The sequence below is a fragment of the Chiloscyllium punctatum genome, chromosome 4 (genome assembly GCF_047496795.1).
Source record: "Chiloscyllium punctatum isolate Juve2018m chromosome 4, sChiPun1.3, whole genome shotgun sequence".
In the NCBI taxonomy this organism is placed as follows: Eukaryota; Metazoa; Chordata; class Chondrichthyes; order Orectolobiformes; family Hemiscylliidae; genus Chiloscyllium; species Chiloscyllium punctatum.
The window spans coordinates 146,205,381-146,224,321 of record NC_092742.1 but is presented as its reverse complement, the minus strand read 5'-3'; positions in this window follow the sequence as shown (position 1 = coordinate 146,224,321).

The window sequence follows — 18,941 nt, the reverse complement described above, 5'->3', positions numbered from 1 at the left end:
CCTCTGTTTCAGCCCCTCTGTTTCAGCCCCTCTGTTTCTCACCCTCTGTTTCAGCCCCTCTGATTCAGCCCCTCTGATTCAACCCCACTCATTCAGCCCATCTGATTCAGCCCCTTTGTTTCCCGCCCCTCTGTTTCAGCCCCTCTGTTTCTCGCCCTCTGTTTCAGCCCCTCTGTTTCAGCCCCTCTGTTTCAGCCCCTCTGATTCAGCCCCTCTGTTTCTCCCCCTCTGTTTCAGCCCCACTGGTTCAGCCCCTCTGTTTCAGCCCCTCAGTTTCAGCCCCTCTGTTTCAGCCCCTCGGTTTCTCGCCCTCTGTTTCAGCCCTTCTGTTTCTTGCCCTCTGTTTCAGCCCCTCTGAATCAGCCCCTCTGAATCAGCCCCTCTGTTTCAGCCCCTCTGTTTCTGCCCCTCTGTTTTAGCCCCTCTGTTTCTCGCCCTCTGTTTCAGCCCCTCTGTTTCTCGCCCTCTGTTTCAGCCCCTCTGTTTCAGCCCCTCCGTTTCTCACCCTCTGTTTCAGCCCCTCTGATTCAGCCACTCTGATACAACCCCACTCATTCAGCCCCTCTGTTTCAGCCCCTCTGTTTCTCGCCCTCTGTTTCAGCCCCTCTGTTTCTCGCCCTCTGTTTCACCCCCTCTGTTTCAGCCCCTCTGTTTCTCGCCCTCTGTTTCTCGCCCTCTGTTTCAGCCCCTCTGATTTAGCCCCTCTGATTCAGCCCCTCTGTTTCTCGCCCTCTCTTTCAGCCCCTCTGTTTCAGCCCCTCTGTTTCAGCCCCTCTGTTTCTCACCCTCTGTTTCAGCCCCTCTGATTCAGCCCCTCTGATTCAACCCCACTCATTCAGCCCATCTGATTCAGCCCCTTTGTTTCCCGCCCCTCTGTTTCAGCCCCTCTGTTTCTCGCCCTCTGTTTCAGCCCCTCTGTTTCAGCCCCTCTGTTTCAGCCCCTCTGATTCAGCCCCTCTGTTTCTCGCCCTCTGTTTCAGCCCCACTGGTTCAGCCCCTCTGTTTCAGCCCCTCAGTTTCAGCCCCTCTGTTTCAGCCCCTCGGTTTCTCGCCCTCTGTTTCAGCCCTTCTGTTTCTTGCCCTCTGTTTCAGCCCCTCTGTTTCAGCCCCTCTGTTTCACGCCCTCTGTTTCTGCCCCTCTGTCTCTCGCCCTCTGTTTCAGCCCCTCTGTTTCTGGCCCTCTGTTTCAGCCCCGCTGATTCAGCCCCTCTGTTTCAGCCCCTCTGAATCAGCCCCTCTGAATCAGCCCCTCTGTTTCAGCCCCTCTGTTTCTGCCCCTCTGTTTTAGCCCCTCTGTTTCTCGCCCTCTGTTTCAGCCCCTCTGTTTCTCGCCCTCTGTTTCAGCCCCTCTGTTTCAGCCCCTCTGTTTCAGCCCCTCTGTTTCTCACCCTCTGTTTCAGCCCCTCTGATTCAGCCACTCTGATACAGCCCCACTCATTCAGCCCCTCTGTTTCAGCCCCTCTGTTTCTCGCCCTCTGTTTCAGCCCCTCTGTTTCTCGCCCTCTGTTTCACCCCCTCTGTTTCAGCCCCTCTGTTTCTCGCCCTCTGTTTCTCGCCCTCTGTTTCAGCCCCTCTGTTTCTCGCCCTCTGTTTCTCGCCCTCTGTTTCAGCCCTTCTGTTTCTTGCCCTCTGTTTCAGCCCCTCTGTTTCAGCCCCTCTGTTTCACGCCCTCTGTTTCTGCCCCTCTGTCTCTCGCCCTCTGTTTCAGCCCCTCTGTTTCTGGCCCTCTGTTTCAGCCCCGCTGATTCAGCCCCTCTGTTTCAGCCCCTCTGAATCAGCCCCTCTGAATCAGCCCCACTGTTTCAGCCCCTCTGTTTCTGCCCCTCTGTTTTAGCCCCTCTGTTTCTCGCCCTCTGTTTCAGCCCCTCTGTTTCTCGCCCTCTGTTTCAGCCCCTCTGTTTCACCCCATCGGTTTCTCGCCCTCTGTTCCTGCCCCTCTGTTTCTCGCCCTCTGTTTAAGCCCCTCAGCTTCTCGCCCTCTGTTTCAGCTCCGCTGATTCAGCCCCTCTGTTTCTGCACCTCTGAATCAGCCCCTCTGTTTCTCGCCCTCTGTTTCAGCGCCTCTGTTTCTCGCCCTCTGTTTCAGCCCCTCTGTTTCTCGCCCTCAGTTTCAGCCCCACTGTTTCAGCCCCTCTGTTTCAGCCCCCCGGATTCAGCCCCTCTGTTTCAGCCCCTCTGTTTCAGCCCCACTGATTCAGCCCCTCTGTTTCAGCCCCTCTGATTCAGCCCCTCTGATTTAGCCCCTCTGATTCAGCCCCTCTGTTTCTCGCCCTCTCTTTCAGCCCCTCTGTTTCAGCCCCTCTGTTTCAGCCCCTCTGTTTCTCACCCTCTGTTTCAGCCCCTCTGATTCAGCCCCTCTGATTCAACCCCACTCATTCAGCCCATCTGATTCAGCCCCTTTGTTTCCCGCCCCTCTGTTTCAGCCCCTCTGTTTCTCGCCCTCTGTTTCAGCCCCTCTGTTTCAGCCCCTCTGTTTCAGCCCCTCTGATTCAGCCCCTCTGTTTCTCCCCCTCTGTTTCAGCCCCTCTGTTTCAGCCTCTCTGTTTCAGCACCTCTGTTTCAGCCCCTCTGTTTCAGCCCCTCTGTTTTACGCCCTCTGTTTCAGCCCCTCCGTTTTTCGCCCTCTTTTTCAGCCCCTCTGTTTCAGCCCGTCTGTTTCAGCCACTCTGTTTCTCGCCCTCTGTTTCAGCCCCTCTGTTTCTCACCCTCTGTTTCAGCCCCTCTGTTTCTCGCCCTCTGTTTCAAACCTCTGTTTCTCGCCCTCTGTTTCAGCCCCACTGGTTCAGCCCCTCTGTTTCAGCCCCTCAGTTTCAGCCCCTCTGTTTCAGCCCCTCGGTTTCTCGCCCTCTGTTTCAGCCCTTCTGTTTCTTGCCCTCTGTTTCAGCCCCTCTGTTTCAGCCCCTCTGTTTCACGCCCTCTGTTTCTGCCCCTCTGTCTCTCGCCCTCTGTTTCAGCCCCTCTGTTTCTGGCCCTCTGTTTCAGCCCCGCTGATTCAGCCCCTCTGTTTCAGCCCCTCTGAATCAGCCCCTCTGAATCAGCCCCTCTGTTTCAGCCCCTCTGTTTCTGCCCCTCTGTTTTAGCCCCTCTGTTTCTCGCCCTCTGTTTCAGCCCCTCTGTTTCTCGCCCTCTGTTTCAGCCCCTCTGTTTCAGCCCCTCTGTTTCAGCCCCTCCGTTTCTCACCCTCTGTTTCAGCCCCTCTGATTCAGCCACTCTGATACAGCCCCACTCATTCAGCCCCTCTGTTTCAGCCCCTCTGTTTCTCGCCCTCTGTTTCAGCCCCTCTGTTTCTCGCCCTCTGTTTCACCCCCTCTGTTTCAGCCCCTCTGTTTCTCGCCCTCTGTTTCTCGCCCTCTGTTTCAGCCCCTCTGTTTCTCGCCCTCTGTTTCTCGCCCTCTGTTTCAGCCCTTCTGTTTCTTGCCCTCTGTTTCAGCCCCTCTGTTTCAGCCCCTCTGTTTCACGCCCTCTGTTTCTGCCCCTCTGTCTCTCGCCCTCTGTTTCAGCCCCTCTGTTTCTGGCCCTCTGTTTCAGCCCCGCTGATTCAGCCCCTCTGTTTCAGCCCCTCTGAATCAGCCCCTCTGAATCAGCCCCACTGTTTCAGCCCCTCTGTTTCTGCCCCTCTGTTTTAGCCCCTCTGTTTCTCGCCCTCTGTTTCAGCCCCTCTGTTTCTCGGCCTCTGTTTCAGCCCCTCTGTTTCTCGCCCTCTGTTTCAGCCCCTCTGTTTCAGCCCCTCTGTTTCAGCCCCTCCGTTTCTCACCCTCTGTTTCAGACCCTCTGATTCAGCCACTCTGATACAGCCCCACTCATTCAGCCCCTCTGTTTCAGCCCCTCTGTTTCTCGCCCTCTGTTTCAGCACCTCTGTTTCTCGCCCTGTGTTTCAGCCCCTCTGTTTCAGCCCCTCTGTTTCTCGCCCTCTGTTTCAGCCCCTCTGTTTCTCGCCCTCTGTTTCAGCCCCTCTGTTTCTCGCCCTCTGTTTCAGCATCTCTGTTTCTCGCCCTCTGTTTCAGCCCCTCTATTTCAGCCCCTCTGTTTCAGACCCTCTGTTTCAGCCCCTCTGTTTCTCGCCCTCTGTTTCAGCCCCTCTGTTTCTCGCCCTGTGTTTCAGCCCCTCTGTTTCAGCCCCTCAGTTTCAACCCCTCTGTTTCAGCCCCTCTGTTTCGCGCCCTCTGTTTCAGCCCCTCTGTTTCTCGCCCTCTGTTTCAGCCCCTCTGTTTCTCGCCCTGTGTTTCAGCCCTTGTTTCTCGCCCTCTGTTTCAGCCCCTCTGTTTCTCCCCCTCTGTTTCAGCACCACTGTTTCAGCCCCTCTGTTTCAGCCCCTCTATTTCTGCCCCTCTGTTTCAGCCCCTCTGTTTCTCGCCCTCTGTTTCAGCGCCTCTGTTTCTCGCCCTCTGTTTCAGCCCCTCTGTTTCAGCCCCTCTGTTTCTCGCCCTCTGTTTCTGCCCCTCTGTCTCTCGCCCACTGTTTCAGCCCCTCTGTTTCTCGCCCTCTGTTTCAGCCCCGCTGATTCAGCCCCTCTGTTTCAGCCCCTGTGAATCAGCCCCTCTGATTCAGCCCCTCTGTTTCAACCATTCTGTTTCAGCCCCTCTGTTTCAGCCGCTCTGTTTCTAGCCCTCTGTTTCAGCCCCTCTGTTTCTCACCCTCTGTTTCAGCCCCTCTGATTCAGCCCCTCTGTTTCAGCCCCTCTGATTCAGCCCCTCTGATTTAGCCCCTCTGATTCAGCCCCTCTGTTTCTCGCCCTCTGATTCAGCCCCCCCCTTCAGCCCCTCTGTTTCAGTCCCTCTGTTTCTGCCCCTCTGTTTCTCGCCCTCTGTTTCTCGCCCTCTGTTTCTCGCCCTCTGTTTCAGCCCCTCTGTTTCAGCCCCTCTGTTTCAGCCCCTCTGTTTCAGACCCTCTGTTTTTCGCCCTCTGTTTCAGCCCCTCTGTTTCTCGCTCTCTGTTTCAGCCCTTCTGTTTCTCGCCCTCTGTATCAGCCCCTCTGTTTCAGTCCCTCTGTTTCAGCCCCTTTGTTTCAGCCCCTCTGTTTCTCGCCCACTGTTTCTCGCCCTCTGTTTCTCGCACTCTGTTTCAGCCCCTCTGTTTCTAGCCCTCTGTTTCAGCCCCTCTGTTTCTCGCCCTGTGTTTCTGCCCCTCTGTTTCAGCCCCTCAGTTTCAGCCCCTCTGATTCAGCCCCTCTGTTTCTCGCCCTCTGTTTCAGCCCCTCTGTTTCTCGCCCTCTGTTTCAGCCCCTCTATTTCAGCCCCTCTGTTTCAGCCCCTCTGTTTCAGCCCCTCTGTTTCTCGCCCTCTATTTCAGCCCCTCTGTTTCTCGCCCTGTGTTTCAGCCCCTCTGTTTCAGCCCCTCAGTTTCAGCCCCTCTGTTTCAGCCCCTCTGTTTCTCGCCCTCTGTTTCAGCCCCTCTGTTTTTCGCCCTCTTTTTCAGCCCCTCTGTTTCAGCCCGTCTGTTTCAGCCACTCTGTTTCTCGCCCTCTGTTTCAGCCCCTCTGTTTCTCACCCTCTGTTTCAGCCCCTCTGTTTCTAGCCCTCTGTTTCAGCCCCTCTGTTTCTCGCCCTGTGTTTCAGCCCCTGTTTCTCGCCCTCTGTTTCAGCCCCTCTGTTTCTCGCCCTCTGTTTCAGCCCCACTGTTTCAGCCCCTCTGTTTCTCGCCCACTGTTTCAGCCCCTCTGTTTCAGCCCCTCTGTTTCTCGCCCTCTGTTTCTGCCCCTCTGTCTCTCGCCCTCTGTTTCAGCCCCTCTGTTTCTCGCCCTCTGTTTCAGCCCCGCTGATTCAGCCCCTCTGTTTCAGCCCCTGTGAATCAGCCCCTCTGATTCAGCCCCTCAGTTTCAACCATTCTGTTTCAGCCCCTCTGTTTCAGCCGCTCTGTTTCTCACCCTCTGTTTCTGCCCCTTTGTTTCTCGCCCTCTGTTTCAGCCCCTCTGATTCAGCCCCTCTGTTTCAGCCCCTCTGATTCAGCCCCTGTGATTTAGCCCCTCTGATTCAGCCCCTCTGTTTCTCGCCCTCTGTTTCAGCCCATCTGTTTCAGCCCCTCTGTTTCAGCCCCTCTGTTTCTCACCCTCTGTTTCAGACCCTCTGATTCAGCCCCTCTGATTCAGCCCCACTCTTTCAGCCCCTCTGTTTCAGGCCCTCTGTTTCTCGCCCTCTGTTTCAGCCCCTCTGTTTCTCGCCCTCTGTTTCACCCCCTCTGTTTCAGCCCCTCTGTTTCTCGCCCTCTGTTTCTCGCCATCTGTTTCTCGCCCTCTGTTTCAGCCCCTCTGTTTCTCGCCCTCTGTTTCAGCCCCTCTGTTTCTCGCGCTCTGTTTCAGCCCCTCTGTTTCTCGCCCTCTGATTCTCGCCCTCTGTTTCAGCCCTTCTGTTTCTTGCCCTCTGTTTCAGCCCCTCTGTTTCAGCCCCTCTGTTTCACGCCCTCTGTTTCTGCCCCTCTGTCTCTCGCCCTCTGTTTCAGCCCCTCTGTTTCTGGCCCTCTGTTTCAGCCCCGCTGATTCAGCCCCTCTGTTTCAGCCCCTCTGAATCAGCCCCTCTGAATCAGCCCCACTGTTTCAGCCCCTCTGTTTCTGCCCCTCTGTTTTAGCCCCTCTGTTTCTCGCCCTCTGTTTCAGCCCCTCTGTTTCTCTCCCTCTGTTTCAGCCCCTCTGTTTCTCGCCCTCTGTTTCAGCCCCTCTGTTTCAGCCCCTCTGTTTCAGCCCCTCCGTTTCTCACCCTCTGTTTCAGACCCTCTGATTCAGCCACTCTGATACAGCCCCACGCATTCAGCCCCTCTGTTTCAGCCCCTCTGTTTCTCGCCCTCTGTTTCAGCCCCTCTGTTTCTCGCCCTGTGTTTCAGCCCCTCTGTTTCAGCCCCTCAGTTTCATCCCCTCTGTTTCAGCCCCTCTGTTTCTCGCCCTCTGTTTCAGCCCCTCTGTTTCTCGCCCTCTGTTTCAGCCCCTCTGTTTCTCGCCCTCTGTTTCAGCATCTCTGTTTCTCGCCCTCTGTTTCAGCCCCTCTATTTCAGCCCCTCTGTTTCAGACCCTCTGTTTCAGCCCCTCTGTTTCTCGCCCTCTGTTTCAGCCCCTCTGTTTCTCGCCCTGTGTTTCAGCCCCTCTGTTTCAGCCCCTCAGTTTCAACCCCTCTGTTTCAGCCCCTCTGTTTCGTGCCCTCTGTTTCAGCCCCTCTGTTTTTCGCCCTCTTTTTCAGCCCCTCTGTTTCAGCCCGTCTGTTTCAGCCCCTCTGTTTCTCGCCCTCTGTTTCAGCCCCTCTGTTTCTCGCCCTGTGTTTCAGCCCTTGTTTCTCGCCCTCTGTTTCAGCCCCTCTGTTTCTCCCCCTCTGTTTCAGCCCCTCTGTTTCTCGCCCTCTGTTTCAGCGCCTCTGTTTCTCGCCCTCTGTTTCAGCCCCTCTGTTTCAGCCCCTCTGTTTCTCGCCCTCTGTTTCTGCCCCTCTGTCTCTCGCCCACTGTTTCAGCCCCTCTGTTTCTCGCCCTCTGTTTCAGCCCCGCTGATTCAGCCCCTCTGTTTCAGCCCCTGTGAATCAGCCCCTCTGATTCAGCCCCTCTGTTTCAACCATTCTGTTTCAGCCCCTCTGTTTCAGCCGCTCTGTTTCTAGCCCTCTGTTTCAGCCCCTCTGTTTCTCACCCTCTGTTTCAGCCCCTCTGATTCAGCCCCTCTGTTTCAGCCCCTCTGATTCAGCCCCTCTGATTTAGCCCCTCTGATTCAGCCCCTCTGTTTCTCGCCCTCTGGTTCAGCCCCCCCCTTCAGCCCCTCTGTTTCAGTCCCTCTGTTTCTGCCCCTCTGTTTCTCGCCCTCTGTTTCTCGCCCTCTGTTTCTCGCCCTCTGTTTCAGCCCCTCTGTTTCAGCCCCTCTGTTTCAGCCCCTCTGTTTCAGACCCTCTGTTTTTCGCCCTCTGTTTCAGCCCCTCTGTTTCTCGCTCTCTGTTTCAGCCCCTCTGTTTCTCGCCCTCTGTATCAGCCCCTCTGTTTCAGTCCCTCTGTTTCAGCCCCTTTGTTTCAGCCCCTCTGTTTCTCGCCCACTGTTTCTCGCCCTCTGTATCTCGCACTCTGTTTCAGCCCCTCTGTTTCTAGCCCTCTGTTTCAGCCCCTCTGTTTCTCGCCCTGTGTTTCTGCCCCTCTGTTTCAGCCCCTCAGTTTCAGCCCCTCTGATTCAGCCCCTCTGTTTCTCGCCCTCTGTTTCAGCCCCTCTGTTTCTCGCCCTCTGTTTCAGCCCCTCTGTTTCTCGCCCTCTGTTTCAGCCCCTCTATTTCAGCCCCTCTGTTTCAGCCCCTCTGTTTCAGCCCCTCTGTTTCTCGCCCTCTATTTCAGCCCCTCTGTTTCTCGCCCTGTGTTTCAGCCCCTCTGTTTCAGCCCCTCAGTTTCAGCCCCTCTGTTTCAGCCCCTCTGTTTCTCGCCCTCTGTTTCAGCCCCTCTGTTTTTCGCCCTCTTTTTCAGCCCCTCTGTTTCAGCCCGTCTGTTTCAGCCACTCTGTTTCTCGCCCTCTGTTTCAGCCCCTCTGTTTCTCACCCTCTGTTTCAGCCCCTCTGTTTCTAGCCCTCTGTTTCAGCCCCTCTGTTTCTCGCCCTGTGTTTCAGCCCCTGTTTCTCGCCCTCTGTTTCAGCCCCTCTGTTTCTCGCCCTCTGTTTCAGCCCCACTGTTTCAGCCCCTCTGTTTCAGCCCCTCTATTTCAGCCCCTTTGTTTCAGCCCCTCTGTTTCTCGCCCTCTGTTTCAGCCCCTCTGTTTCTCGCCCACTGTTTCAGCCCCTCTGTTTCAGCCCCTCTGTTTCTCGCCCTCTGTTTCTGCCCCTCTGTCTCTCGCCCTCTGTTTCAGCCCCTCTGTTTCTCGCCCTCTGTTTCAGCCCCGCTGATTCAGCCCCTCTGTTTCAGCCCCTGTGAATCAGCCCCTCTGATTCAGCCCCTCAGTTTCAACCATTCTGTTTCAGCCCCTCTGTTTCAGCCGCTCTGTTTCTCACCCTCTGTTTCTGCCCCTCTGTTTCTCGCCCTCTGTTTCAGCCCCTCTGATTCAGCCCCTCTGTTTCAGCCCCTCTGATTCAGCCCCTGTGATTTAGCCCCTCTGATTCAGCCCCTCTGTTTCTCGCCCTCTGTTTCAGCCCATCTGTTTCAGCCCCTCTGTTTCAGCCCCTCTGTTTCTCACCCTCTGTTTCAGACCCTCTGATTCAGCCCCTCTGATTCAGCCCCACTCTTTCAGCCCCTCTGTTTCAGGCCCTCTGTTTCTCGCCCTCTGTTTCAGCCCCTCTGTTTCTCACCCTCTGTTCCAGCCCCTCTGTTTCAGCCCCTCTGTTTCAGTCCCTCTGTTTCTCGCCCTCTGTTTCTCACCCTCTGTTTCAGCCCCTCTGTTTCTCGCCCTCTGTTTCAGCCAGTCTGTTTCAGCCCCTCTGTTTCAGCCCCTCTGTTTCAGCCCCTCTGTTTCTCGCCCTCTGTTTCAGCCTCTCTGTTTCTCGCCCTCTTTTTCAGCCCCTCTGTTTCAGCCCCTCTGTTTCTCGCCCTCTGTTTCTCGCCCTCTGTTTCAGCCCCTTTGTTTCTCGCCCTCTGTTTCAGCCTCTCTGTTTCTCGCCCTCTTTTTCAGCACCTCTGTTTCAGCCCCTCTGTTTCAGCCCCACTGTTTCAGCCCCTCTGTTTCAGCCCCTCTGTTTCTCACCCTCTGTTTCAGCCCCTCTGATTCAGCCCCTCTGATTCAACCCCACTCATTCAGCCCCTCTGATTCAGCCCCTCTGTTTCCCGTCCCTCTGTTTCAGCCCATCTGTTTCTCGCCCTCTGTTTCAGCCCCTCTGTTTCAGCCCCTCTGTTTCTCGCCCTCTGTATCAGCCCCTCTGTTTCAGCCCTTCTGTTTCAGCCCCTCTGTTTCAGCCCCTCTGATTCAGCCCCTCTGTTTCCCGCCCCTCTGTTTCAGCCCCTCTGTTTCTCGCCCTCTGTTTCAGCCCCTCTGTTTCAGCCCCTCCGTTTCAGCCCCTCTGATTCAGCTACTCTGATTCAACCCCTCTGTTTCTCGCCCTCTGTTTCAGCCCCTCTGTTTCAGCCGTTCTGTTTCAGCCCCTCTGTTTCAGCCCCTCTGTTTCAGCCCCTCTGTTTCGAGCCCTCTGTTTCAGCCCCTCTGTTTCTCGCCCTCTGTTTCAGCCCCTCTGTTTCAACCCATCTGTTTCTCGCCCTCTGTTTCTGCCCCTCTGTTTCTCGCCCTCTGTTTCAGCCCCTCAGTTTCTCGCCCTCTGTTTCAGCTCCGCTGATTCAGCCCCTCTGTTTCAGCCCCTCTGAATCAGCCCCTCTGATTCAGCCCCTCTGTTTCAGCCCCTCTGTTTCAGCCCCTCTGTTTCTCGCCCTCTGTTTCAGCCCCTGTTTCTCACCCTCTGTTTCAGCCCCTCTGATTCAGCCCCTCTGTTTCAGCCCTTCTGTTTCAGCCCCTCTGATTCAGCCCCTCTGTTTCTCGCCCTCTGTTTCAGCCCCTCTGTTTCTCGCCCTCTGTTTGAGCCCCACTGTTTCAGCCCCTCTGTTTCAGCCCCTCTGTTTCAGCCCCTCTGTTTCTAGCCCCTCTGTTTCTCGCCCTCTGTTTCAGCCCCTCTGTTTCTCGCCCTGTGTTTCAGCCCCTCTGTTTCAGCCCCTCAGTTTCATCCCCTCTGTTTCACCCCCTCTGTTTCTCGCCCTCTGTTTCAGCCCCTCTGTTTCTCGCCCTCTGTTTCAGCCCCTCTGTTTCTCGCCCTCTGTTTCAGCATCTCTGTTTCTCGCCCTCTGTATCAGCCCCTCTATTTCAGCCCCTCTGTTTCAGACCCTCTGTTTCAGCCCCTCTGTTTCTCGCCCTCTGTTTCAGCCCCTCTGTTTCTCGCCCTGTGTTTCAGCCCCTCTGTTTCAGCCCCTCAGTTTCAGCCCCTCTGTTTCAGCCCCTCTGTTTCGCGCCCTCTGTTTCAGCACCTCTGTTTTTCTCCCTCTTTTTCAGCCCCTCTGTTTCAGCCCGTCTGTTTCAGCCCCTCTGTTTCTCGCCCTCTGTTTTAGCCCCTCTGTTTCTCGCCCTGTGTTTCAGCCCTTGTTTCTCGCCCTCTGTTTCAGCCCCTCTGTTTCTCCCCCTCTGTTTCAGCACCACTGTTTCAGCCCCTCTGTTTCAGCCCCTCTATTTCAGCCCCTCTGTTTCAGCCCCTCTGTTTCTCGCCCTCTGTTTCATCCCCTCTGTTTCTCGCCCTCTGTTTCAGCCCCTCTGTTTCAGCCCCTCTGTTTCTCGCCCTCTGTTTCTGCCCCTCTGTCTCTCGCCCACTGTTTCAGCCCCTCTGTTTCTCGCCCTCTGTTTCAGCCCCGCTGATTCAGCCCCTCTGTTTCAGCCCCTGTGAATCAGCCCCTCTGATTCAGCCCCTCTGTTTCAACCATTCTGTTTCAGCCCCTCTGTTTCAGCCGCTCTGTTTCTAGCCCTCTGTTTCAGCCCCTCTGTTTCTCACCCTCTGTTTCAGCCCCTCTGATTCAGCCCCTCTGTTTCAGCCCCTCTGATTCAGCCCCTCTGATTTAGCCTCTCTGATTCAGCCCCTCTGTTTCTCGCCCTCTGATTCAGCCCCTCTGTTTCAGCCCCTCTGTTTCAGTCCCTCTGTTTCAGCCCCTCTGTTTCTCCCCCTCTGTTTCTCGCCCTCTGTTTCTCGCCCTCTGTTTCAGCCTCTCTGTTTCTCGCCCTCTGTTTCAGCCCCTCTGTTTCAGCCCCTCTGTTTCAGCCCCTCTGTTTCAGCCCCTCTGTTTCTCGCCCTCTGTTTCAGCCTCTCTGTTTCTCGCCCTCTTTTTCAGCCCCTCTGTTTCAGCCCCTCTGTTTCAGCCCCTCTGTTTCAGACCCTCTGTTTTTCGCCCTCTGTTTCAGCCCCTCTGTTTCTCGCTCTCTGTTTCAGCCCCTCTGTTTCTCGCCCTCTGTATCAGCCCCTCTGTTTCAGTCCCTCTGTTTCAGCCCCTTTGTTTCAGCCCCTCTGTTTCTCGCCCACTGTTTCTCGCCCTCTGTTTCTCGCACTCTGTTTCAGCCCCTCTGTTTCTAGCCCTCTGTTTCAGCCCCTCTGTTTCTCGCCCTGTGTTTCTGCCCCTCTGTTTCAGCCCCTCAGTTTCAGCCCCACTGTTTCAGCCCCTCTGTTTCTCGCCCTCTGTTTCAGCCCCTCTGTTTCTCGCCCTCTGTTTCAGCCCCTCTATTTCAGCCCCTCTGTTTCAGCCCCTCTGTTTCAGCCCCTCTGTTTCTCGCCCTCTATTTCAGCCCCTCTGTTTCTCGCCCTGTGTTTCAGCCCCTCTGTTTCAGCCCCTCTGTTTCAGCCCCTCTGTTTCAGCCCCTCTGTTTCTCGCCCTCTGTTTCAGCCCCTCTGTTTTGCGCCCTCTTTTTCAGCCCCTCTGTTTCAGCCCGTCTGTTTCAGCCACTCTGTTTCTCGCCCTCTGTTTCAGCCCCTCTGTTTCTCACCCTCTGTTTCAGCCCCTCTGTTTCTAGCCCTCTGTTTCAGCCCCTCTGTTTCTCGCCCTGTGTTTCAGCCCCTGTTTCTCGCCCTCTGTTTCAGCCCCTCTGTTTCTCGCCCTCTGTTTCAGCCCCACTGTTTCAGCCCCTCTGTTTCAGCCCCTCTATTTCAGCCCCTCTGATTCAGCCCCTCTGTTTCTCGCCCTCTGTTTCTGCCCCTCTGTCTCTCGCCCTCTGTTTCAGCCCCTCTGTTTCTCGCCCTCTGTTTCAGCCCCGCTGATTCAGCCCCTCTGTTTCAGCCCCTGTGAATCAGCCCCTCTGATTCAGCCCCTCTGTTTCAACCATTCTGTTTCAGCCCCTCTGTTTCAGCTGCTCTGTTTCTCGCCCTCTGTTTCTGCCCCTCTGTTTCTCGCCCTCTGTTTCAGCCCCTCTGATTCAGCCCCTCTGTTTCAGCCCCTCTGATTCAGCCCCTGTGATTTAGCCCCTCTGATTCAGCCCCTCTGTTTCTCGCCCTCTGTTTCAGCCCCTCTGTTTCAGCCCCTCTGTTTCAGCCCCTCTGTTTCTCACCCTCTGTTTCAGACCCTCTGATTCAGCCCCTCTGATTCAGCCCCACTCATTCAGCCCCTCTGTTTCAGCCCCTCTGTTTCTCGCCCTCTGTTTCAGCCCCTCTGTTTCTCGCCCTCTGTTCCAGCCCCTCTGTTTCAGCCCCTCTGTTTCAGTCCCTCTGTTTCTCGCCCTCTGTTTCTCGCCCTCTGTTTCAGCCCCTCTGTTTCTCGCCCTCTGTTTCAGCCCCTCTGTTTCAGCCCCTCTGTTTCAGCCCCTCTGTTTCAGCCCCTCTGTTTCTCGCCCTCTGTTTCAGCCTCTCTGTTTCTCGCCCTCTTTTTCAGCCCCTCTGTTTCAGCCCCTCTGTTTCTCGCCCTCTGTTTCTCGCCCTCTGTTTCAGCCCCATTGTTTCTCGCCCTCTGTTTCAGCCTCTCTGTTTCTCGCCCTCTATTTCATCCCCTCTGTTTCAGCCCCTCTGTTTCAGCCCCAATGTTTCAGCCCCTCTGTTTCAGCCCCTCTGTTTCTCACCCTCTGTTTCAGCCCCTCTGATTCAGCCCCTCTGATTCAACCCCACTCATTCAGCCCCTCTGATTCAGCCCCTCTGTTTCCCGTCCCTCTGTTTCAGCCCATCTGTTTCTCGCCCTCTGTTTCAGCCCCTCTGTTTCAGCCCCTCTGTTTCAGCCCCTCTGTTTCAGCCCCTCTGATTCAGCCCCTCTGATTCAAACCATCTGTTTCTCGCCCTCTGTTTCAGCCCCTCTGTTTCAGCCCTTCTGTTTCAGCCCCTCTGTTTCAGCCCCTCTGATTCAGCCCCTCTGTTTCCCGCCCCTCTGTTTCAGCCCCTCTGTTTCTCGCCCTCTGTTTCAGCCCCTCTGTTTCAGCCCCTCCGTTTCAGCCCCTCTGATTCAGCTACTCTGATTCAACCCCTCTGTTTCTCGCCCTCTGTTTCAGCCCCTCTGTTTCTCGCCCTCTGTTTCAGCCAGTCTGTTTCAGCCCCTCTGTTTCAGCCCCTCTGTTTCAGCCCCTCTGTTTCTCGCCCTCTGTTTCAGCCTCTCTGTTTCTCGCCCTCTTTTTCAGCCCCTCTGTTTCAGCCCCTCTGTTTGTCGCCCTCTGTTTCTCGCCCTCTGTTTCAGCCCCTTTGTTTCTCGCCCTCTGTTTCAGCCTCTCTGTTTCTCGCCCTCTTTTTCAGCACCTCTTTTTCAGCCCCTCTGTTTCAGCCCCACTGTTTCAGCCCCTCTGTTTCTCGCCCACTGTTTTAGCCCCTCTGTTTCTCGCCCTGTGTTTCAGCCCTTGTTTCTCGCCCTCTGTTTCAGCCCCTCTGTTTCTCCCCCTCTGTTTCAGCACCACTGTTTCAGCCCCTCTGTTTCAGCCCCTCTATTTCAGCCCCTCTGTTTCAGCCCCTCTGTTTCTCGCCCTCTGTTTCATCCCCTCTGTTTCTCGCCCTCTGTTTCAGCCCCTCTGTTTCAGCCCCTCTGTTTCTCGCCCTCTGTTTCTGCCCCTCTGTCTCTCGCCCACTGTTTCAGCCCCTCTGTTTCTCGCCCTCTGTTTCAGCCCCGCTGATTCAGCCCCTCTGTTTCAGCCCCTGTGAATCAGCCCCTCTGATTCAGCCCCTCTGTTTCAACCATTCTGTTTCAGCCCCTCTGTTTCAGCCGCTCTGTTTCTAGCCCTCTGTTTCAGCCCCTCTGTTTCTCACCCTCTGTTTCAGCCCCTCTGATTCAGCCCCTCTGTTTCAGCCCCTCTGATTCAGCCCCTCTGATTTAGCCCCTCTGATTCAGCCCCTCTGTTTCTCGCCCTCTGATTCAGCCCCTCTGTTTCAGCCCCTCTGTTTCAGTCCCTCTGTTTCAGCCCCTCTGTTTCTCCCCCTCTGTTTCTCGCCCTCTGTTTCTCGCCCTCTGTTTCAGCCTCTCTGTTTCTCGCCCTCTGTTTCAGCCCCTCTGTTTCAGCCCCTCTGTTTCAGCCCCTCTGTTTCAGCCCCTCTGTTTCTCGCCCTCTGTTTCAGCCTCTCTGTTTCTCGCCCTCTTTTTCAGCCCCTCTGTTTCAGCCCCTCTGTTTCAGCCCCTCTGTTTCAGACCCTCTGTTTTTCGCCCTCTGTTTCAGCCCCTCTGTTTCTCGCTCTCTGTTTCAGCCCCTCTGTTTCTCGCCCTCTGTATCAGCCCCTCTGTTTCAGTCCCTCTGTTTCAGCCCCTTTGTTTCAGCCCCTCTGTTTCTCGCCCACTGTTTCTCGCCCTCTGTTTCTCGCACTCTGTTTCAGCCCCTCTGTTTCTAGCCCTCTGTTTCAGCCCCTCTGTTTCTCGCCCTGTGTTTCTGCCCCTCTGTTTCAGCCCCTCAGTTTCAGCCCCACTGTTTCAGCCCCTCTGTTTCTCGCCCTCTGTTTCAGCCCCTCTGTTTCTCGCCCTCTGTTTCAGCCCCTCTGTTTCTCGCCCTCTGTTTCAGCATCTCTGTTTCTCGCCCTCTGTTTCAGCCCCTCTATTTCAGCCCCTCTGTTTCAGCCCCTCTGTTTCAGCCCCTCTGTTTCTCGCCCTCTATTTCAGCCCCTCTGTTTCTCGCCCTGTGTTTCAGCCCCTCTGTTTCAGCCCCTCTGTTTCAGCCCCTCTGTTTCAGCCCCTCTGTTTCTCGCCCTCTGTTTCAGCCCCTCTGTTTTGCGCCCTCTTTTTCAGCCCCTCTGTTTCAGCCCGTCTGTTTCAGCCACTCTGTTTCTCGCCCTCTGTTTCAGCCCCTCTGTTTCTCACCCTCTGTTTCAGCCCCTCTGTTTCTAGCCCTCTGTTTCAGCCCCTCTGTTTCTCGCCCTGTGTTTCAGCCCCTGTTTCTCGCCCTCTGTTTCAGCCCCTCTGTTTCTCGCCCTCTGTTTCAGCCCCACTGTTTCAGCCCCTCTGTTTCAGCGCCTCTATTTCAGCCCCTCTGTTTCAGCCCCTCTGTTTCTCGCCCTCTGTTTCAGCCCCTCTGTTTCTCGCCCACTGTTTCAGCCCCTCTGTTTCAGCCCCTCTGTTTCTCGCCCTCTGTTTCTGCCCCTCTGTCTCTCGCCCTCTGTTTCAGCCCCTCTGTTTCTCGCCCTCTGTTTCAGCCCCGCTGATTCAGCCCCTCTGTTTCAGCCCCTGTGAATCAGCCCCTCTGATTCAGCCCCTCTGTTTCAACCATTCTGTTTCAGCCCCTCTGTTTCAGCTGCTCTGTTTCTCGCCCTCTGTTTCTGCCCCTCTGTTTCTCGCCCTCTGTTTCAGCCCCTCTGATTCAGCCCCTCTGTTTCAGCCCCTCTGATTCAGCCCCTGTGATTTAGCCCCTCTGATTCAGCCCCTCTATTTCTCGCCCTCTGTTTCAGCCCCTCTGTTTCAGCCCCTCTGTTTCAGCCCCTCTGTTTCTCACCCTCTGTTTCAGACCCTCTGATTCAGCCCCTCTGATTCAGCCCCACTCATTCAGCCCCTCTGTTTCAGCCCCTCTGTTTCTCGCCCTCTGTTTCAGCCCCTCTGTTTCTCGCCCTCTGTTCCAGCCCCTCTGTTTCAGCCCCTCTGTTTCAGTCCCTCTGTTTCTCGCCCTCTGTTTCTCGCCCTCTGTTTCAGCCCCTCTGTTTCTCGCCCTCTGTTTCAGCCCCTCTGTTTCAGCCCCTCTGTTTCAGCCCCTCTGTTTCAGCCCCTCTGTTTCTCGCCCTCTGTTTCAGCCTCTCTGTTTCTCGCCCTCTTTTTCAGCCCCTCTGTTTCAGCCCCTCTGTTTCTCGCCCTCTGTTTCTCGCCCTCTGTTTCAGCCCCATTGTTTCTCGCCCTCTGTTTCAGCCTCTCTGTTTCTCGCCCTCTATTTCATCCCCTCTGTTTCAGCCCCTCTGTTTCAGCCCCAATGTTTCAGCCCCTCTGTTTCAGCCCCTCTGTTTCTCACCCTCTGTTTCAGCCCCTCTGATTCAGCCCCTCTGATTCAACCCCACTAATTCAGCCCCTCTGATTCAGCCCCTCTGTTTCCCGTCCCTCTGTTTCAGCCCATCTGTTTCTCGCCCTCTGTTTCAGCCCCTCTGTTTCAGCCCCTCTGTTTCAGCCCCTCTGTTTCAGCCCCTCTGATTCAGCCCCTCTGATTCAAACCATCTGTTTCTCGCCCTCTGTTTCAGCCCCTCTGTTTCAGCCCTTCTGATTCAGCCCCTCTGTTTCAGCCCCTCTGATTCAGCCCCTCTGTTTCCCGCCCCTCTGTTTCAGCCCCTCTGTTTCTCGCCCTCTGTTTCAGCCCCTCTGTTTCAGCCCCTCCGTTTCAGCCCATCTGATTCAGCTACTCTGATTCAACCCCTCTGTTTCTCGCCCTCTGTTTCAGCCCCTCTGTTTCTCGCCCTCTGTTTCAGCCAGTCTGTTTCAGCCCCTCTGTTTCAGCCCCTCTGTTTCAGCCCCTCTGTTTCTCGCCCTCTGTTTCAGCCTCTCTGTTTCTCGCCCTCTTTTTCAGCCCCTCTGTTTCAGCCCCTCTGTTTCTCGCCCTCTGTTTCTCGCCCTCTGTTTCAGCCCCTTTGTTTCTCGCCCTCTGTTTCAGCCTCTCTGTTTCTCGCCCTCTTTTTCAGCACCTCTGTTTCAGCCCCTCTGTTTCAGCCCCACTGTTTCAGCCCCTCTGTTTCAGCCCCTCTGTTTCTCACCCTCTGTTTCAGCCCCTCTGATTCAGCCCCTCTGATTCAACCCCACTCATTCAGCCCCTCTGATTCAGCCCCTCTGTTTCCCGTCCCTCTGTTTCAGCCCATCTGTTTCTCGCCCTCTGTTTCAGCCCCTCTGTTTCAGCCCCTCTGTTTCTCGCCCTCTGTATCAGCCCCTCTGTTTCAGCCCTTCTGTTTCAGCCCCTCTGTTTCAGCCCCTCTGATTCAGCCCCTCTGTTTCCCGCCCCTCTGTTTCAGCCCCTCTGTTTCTCGCCCTCTGTTTCAGCCCCTCTGTTTCAGCCCCTCCGTTTCAGCCCCTCTGATTCAGCTACTCTGATTCAACCCCTCTGTTTCTCGCCCTCTGTTTCAGCCCCTCTGTTTCAGCCGTTCTGTTTCAGCCCCTCTGTTTCAGCCCCTCTGTTTCAGCCCCTCTGTTTCGAGCCCTCTGTTTCAGCCCCTCTGTTTCTCGCCCTCTGTTTCAGCCCCTCTGTTTCAACCCATCTGTTTCTCGCCCTCTGTTTCTGCCCCTCTGTTTCTCGCCCTCTGTTTCAGCCCCTCAGTTTCTCGCCCTTTGTTTCAGCTCCGCTGATTCAGCCCCTCTGTTTCAGCCCCTCTGAATCAGCCCCTCTGATTCAGCCCCTCTGTTTCAGCCCCTCTGTTTCAGCCCCTCTGTTTCTCGCCCTCTGTTTCAGCCCCTGTTTCTCACCCTCTGTTTCAGCCCCTCTGATTCAGCCCCTCTGTTTCAGCCCTTCTGTTTCAGCCCCTCTGATTCAGCCCCTCTGTTTCTCGCCCTCTGTTTCAGCCCCTCTGTTTCTCGCCCTCTGTTTGAGCCCCACTGTTTCAGCCCCTCTGTTTCAGCCCCTCTGTTTCAGCCCCTCTGTTTCTAGCCCCTCTGTTTCTCGTCCTCTGTTTCAGCCCCTCTGTTTCTCGCCCTGTGTTTCAGCCCCTCTGTTTCAGCCCCTCAGTTTCATCCCCTCTGTTTCACCCCCTCTGTTTCTCGCCCTCTGTTTCAGCCCCTCTGTTTCTCGCCCTCTGTTTCAGCCCCTCTGTTTCTCGCCCTCTGTTTCAGCATCTCTGTTTCTCGCCCTCTGTATCAGCCCCTCTATTTCAGCCCCTCTGTTTCAGACCCTCTGTTTCAGCCCCTCTGTTTCTCGCCCTCTGTTTCAGCCCCTCTGTTTCTCGCCCTGTGTTTCAGCCCCTCTGTTTCAGCCCCTCAGTTTCAGCCCCTCTGTTTCAGCCCCTCTGTTTCGCGCCCTCTGTTTCAGCACCTCTGTTTTTCTCCCTCTTTTTCAGCCCCTCTGTTTCAGCCCGTCTGTTTCAGCCCCTCTGTTTCTCGCCCTCTGTTTTAGCCCCTCTGTTTCTCGCCCTGTGTTTCAGCCCTTGTTTCTCGCCCTCTGTTTCAGCCCCTCTGTTTCTCCCCCTCTGTTTCAGCACCACTGTTTCAGCCCCTCTGTTTCA